General features: G+C 36.8%; 1 long non-coding RNA gene across 1 annotated transcript; it reads left to right on the plus strand.

The window, feature by feature from the left end:
- Positions 1 to 531: 531 nt before the first annotated feature.
- LOC110511054 (uncharacterized) lies at positions 532 to 4,008 on the plus strand. The gene is made up of 2 exons (XR_016482773.1): positions 532 to 631; positions 1,048 to 4,008. It is a non-coding gene; the product is annotated as an uncharacterized LOC110511054 (long non-coding RNA).
- Positions 4,009 to 5,033: the final 1,025 nt, after the last annotated feature.

Raw genomic sequence — 5,033 nt, forward strand, 5'->3', positions numbered from 1 at the left:
TACAATAGATAATGCATACAAACGGTCGGTTTATCCTATTTCCCTCTGTTGCTAAAATAATAGGAGCTAGATTTACTCTGTTCTTTCCGTGTGTTTATATAAGGCTACATGTATAAACAATTTCCTAACTGAATGTGACATTTTCCCATATGCTTGCACATATAGTTGACATGAATTAATAACACCACTGTGGTTGTAAACGTTAGGTCTATGGGTCATTGTGATCATGGCGTCATTAAAATTAGACCATTCTCTCCAATAAGAATCTCATGCAAATGAACAGAACAATGTTATAGAAAAAACTATTCTAAGAGACATGTATAGCCTAGTGTAGGTCTAGCCTGCTGATAAGGTCCGCATTTTTACAACTAAAGCTACTGGCTACCATTTATCTCATTCTAAAATACATCCTCTATAGGACTTTTGTTGTGAAAGATGGGTTTTTATGTCTCTCCTTCGTAAGGTGACGTCACGCTCATGAAATTGACAGGCCACCTGTGGGGACGAATCGGGATTTAAATGGATATGCCCATCATAAAAACTGTAGGTTGTGATACGGCACATGGCAGAAAGATGCACAGTCAATACTTTCGATTCCAGTTCCAGAGGCGGCGCAGACAGCATCTGCAAGGTAGGCTATCTCTGATTTCTGATCGACTCTTGTTGTTTTATGTTTGCTGAATGATAGAATGATAAAATAATGAATGAGGTATGGATGTAAAGAAACACAGGTATATGAGGAGGGTAGTCTGTTTTCTCTTGACTATAAATCGTGTTTTGCAAAACCGCCTGAAACAAGCCACATCTGATTGACAAAGAACTAAGCATTGCTACAATTATACGCCTGATTCTCGAGAAGGCAAGTTGGAAAAATGAGACTTGAGAGGTGGAGCTGAAATGCAAAGAAAGGATATTAAATGCATGCCAATATGTGGGTCACATCGTGGGCGTATGTATGTGACTCTATTGAGTTGGACATTTGATTATTTCACAAATGTGACTTTTCATTTTGATTCATTTTTTCATACTCTTGTACCACACTTTCAGATATGTACGTGGGACGAGTGGTCAAACCGCAATAGTTCATGTCGGGAGGGATGCTGATCATATCAACAGGTAGAACGCAGCGAGCACAACTTGTTGGACTTGAACTTGGAATTATTTCTCAGGGTGTCTATAGCATAAACTGTTCCTGTAGATTCGTAATGTTCCTGTGATAGCCTGTATAATCAGTGAAATCTAAGCTTTATATTTTCGCATAATGTGAACAATAACCTATTGTACGATTTTTAGTAGGCTATGATAGCCTACATATGGCCTTTAACCTCCCCATTACAAATGATTTATTCGACTATAAAAACCAAAGGTCAGAGAAAATCTGCCCTTTGTTACTGTGTAATAGCCCCTAAGCAAAGTTCAAAGGGACATTTTTCTGGTTTCTCTCCGGCAGTTAGAAGGAGAAGACCGAAGGCTTGCGAAAATGTTATATTGATTATAGGAAAGACCCCCGCAAAGAAAGATAATGTCCCTGTGGTTGTGTTTACATAATGGCTATAATTAGATTTGAAGAGCTCTTTATTACAGTTATCCCTGACAAATCCATATCAGCCAGTTCGCAATGTCCTCGTATTTACTGTTATGGTAGCCTACAATACTTTTGTTTAAGGGTGACTGGCGAATTGGATGGGTGAAATAAGACAACGTTTATCGTTCTATTTTAGGCCTACTTTAGACTACTTTAGACTAATATGGGAACACAAATAATGACTAATTCTCAATTTTTGAATTGAATAATTATTTTACTATAATGTCATGCAACACGTAGTTGTCAACTCGTTTTGCAGCCTTGTAATAGCAATGACCATAGTCAAGTAGTAAGTTATGCTGGTGATGACCTCTGGAAGCATATAGAAATACGATGTTTTTAAAAGACCATAATAAGTTAATTACTTTATACTGGTCAACCTTGGAAATCAAGCAAATATAAAAGCTTACTCACATTTCTGGAACAAATATAACACAAAAATCACGTGCTTTACTATTCAGCGTGAGGTTCACTAATCATTTCAGCACCACCGGGGTGACCAGCTCCAATGTCGAGTAATAGGCTGTGCGGGACACGTTCCCGCTCAAGTCTAATCATTTTCAGCACCGCTGTTTAGTCCAAATAATCAGGCGCATTTTAGTCGAATGGAAGATTTATTTTCAACAACAAGTGTTACCTAAGCATAATCAAATGTCACCATTCACCTGTTAGGCCTACATGTTTATGATACTAACTAGGCTACAGTGTACGTCCTAATGGTAACTAATAGTCTTAGAATGTTTTATAAAAATACTTCATATTTAGAGACGCTCCTTATATCTTATATCTCTACGATTTGTGCAATGTAGCCTTATTACAACTCTCACATACTTCTGCGCTGTGTCTATGCTGAACAGGCTGGCTGGCAGGTTGTCTGAAACATCATGATTACACATTTACATGGAGAAACTCTCCCCATTATGGTGCCACAAATAGTGTGCTACATTTTCAGTCTGTACCCAGGCAATACAATTATTTACAGCAGGTGTTCAAACTAGACCGTTTGTGCATTGATCCAATTAATGCAATTAGATGCAGCTTGGTTATGACTTGACAATGTCCAACTAGTGCATGCAGGGATAAAGGAGTAGTATGCCCTGAGAAGAGTGTTGACTCATTAGCAGTAGCTATCTCTGGGGGAAAACACCTGTCTGAATTCACTGATATGTGAACCCAACACATGCCTTAAATAAAATAAAATCTCCTCACCTATAAACACATCCAGGCATTACCATTTTCTGTTTCAACAGATTGTTTGAGACTGTAGGCTTTTGTCTTTACAGCAAACAGATGTATTTCATATCAAATTAAGCCCGTTGGATTGTACAATAGCAACCATCTTCTGTTTGATAAAGATACCCAGCAGGGTAAGTGCATATTTACCAAATCCCCTTCTGTTGGCACCCTCAGATAGCTAGCTGCTTTCTGTGTAACACATTTTACCTCTAATTTGGATTTATAATGTTTATAAAGTGGGACCATTGTTGGCTTCCCTTTGTGGAATGATTGGCCATCATGTCCATTGTACTTTAAAGGTATAAGAAATAATATTCTTAAATAATCTTTGTGTAACCAGTAATATTGACATCTTCAGACAGGAGCTCACCATGCAGTGGTGTTTTATCCCTCTTGGCAGTTAACCTCAGAAAGAGGGTAATGTGACGTTTTAAGGAGTACCTCCACATGAAACCTCCCCTTTTTGAGGCTTTTAAAGAAAAAGAAAGAATGAATAGCACCGTAGGGACATTTTATTGACATCAAAACATTGCAGAATCTGTGTAAAGCGGGAGCCATTTGTCGCTGTATTTGAAGTGCAATCACAATCAGCACGCATTGGCAGTGACAATGCTATTCCTCCCTGCCCCCTCCAGCGATCCCCCATGGAGCAGCAGGGAGACTGAGACCCCTGTTTGATCTGGCCTTGTTACTGGCGTCTGAAGGATGAACGCTCTGCTCTGCACAACACAAAATGATCCAGGGTGAGAGAGAGCTTGCAAAATCTTCTCTCCTCCCAATGGCGAAATGTGTATAATTGCAGCAACTTGCTTTAAAACTGCAACATTTTCTCTACGCCCCATTGCAAAATTTGTAAAATTACAGGAAATGAACTAAAAAACGTTTATGTTTTCTCTCCTCCGTCAAAAGGCTGTAAACGTGTTTGTCTAAGGTGTTTTGCATAGAAATGATTTAACCTAACACAAAGTGACATTTAAAGTGCCATGCTTATGCCGGTAAATGTGTGTCATGGATTGACATTGCTTTTGTTTCTTTCTGAAGACAATTCTGAGACAGATCTTAAGGGTGCTGGCTGACATGGCTTGTTTTTCTCCAACAGAGTGATTTATTTATGAAATTGTAAAATTGAAATTAATTGCACCTGTATGTCACTCTGGATAAGATTACTAAAATTACTCAAATGTAAATCAGCCTGGAAGTGAGTTAGAGAAACATTGTCTTTGCAGAAAGACACATATTGTAATATTTACATGTGATATGTATGTACAATATGTGCATCATACGTGTGGATACAGCTTTGTCTCAGAAATAGGTTGCAAAGGGACGGTATATTACTGGAAACGTTTTAAGTGTACTAGTAAATTACCAGAATTTTGGTATCTTTCAAGGATTTTATCAAGGATTTTATCTAGTGGCCCTTTTGGGTACTTCAGATTATCACAAGTGTCTGTAATTATCTCTGCCCCTCTGTGTGGCCTTATCACATGTAAAATATCTGAAATAATTAAATAATATTATTTGAAAATAGAATGACAAAGCTGTAAAAGGTTATCCTAAATATAAACCATCAACTTAGTGAATACCATTGGTGTTTCAGCATTAAATATATATATTTTTTTTACACTTTCATTTATTTTACGATGTCAATATGTATTTGTTGTCGATGTTTTGGTGTCAAACTGGTGGCAGTTGTGAAGAAAAGTGAATAGTTGGAAGAGTTGCAGAGTTAATTGAAAATAATTTAATTGTTAAATACATGCTTTTTTCATTAGTTAGGCTATTTTCTCTTGAACAATATGGTAAATCTACTAGAACCTCATGGACAATATGGACACAGATATATAAAAAAATTATACTTCATATAAATATTTTTTTTGTAAAGTTATTCAAGCGTAAATAACCAAAGTTACGATAGATTGTCATATATTTTCTGTTAGTTACCAAAATTACTGAAGATTCTTGTAACTTTGGTAAATTATAGGTAGTTTTGCAACCCTAATCAGAAATAAGTTATACCCTTGAGGCTCCAAAATGTTAATGTGATATATTGTTAGAACAATATTATTACAAACACGAATTTCAGTTCTGGGTCTATCACTAAATTGCATTACATGTCTACATGTCAAGACATTTCTAATATTTTCTAAATGTGAATCGATTGAACAATTCAATTCCCACTTATCTTTCAAGGTCTCGGTTGTGTGTGTGAAGT

The sequence above is a fragment of the Oncorhynchus mykiss genome, chromosome 1 (assembly GCF_057628025.1).
Source record: "Oncorhynchus mykiss isolate SJ-2025 chromosome 1, ASM5762802v1, whole genome shotgun sequence".
Classification (NCBI taxonomy): Eukaryota; Metazoa; Chordata; class Actinopteri; order Salmoniformes; family Salmonidae; genus Oncorhynchus; species Oncorhynchus mykiss.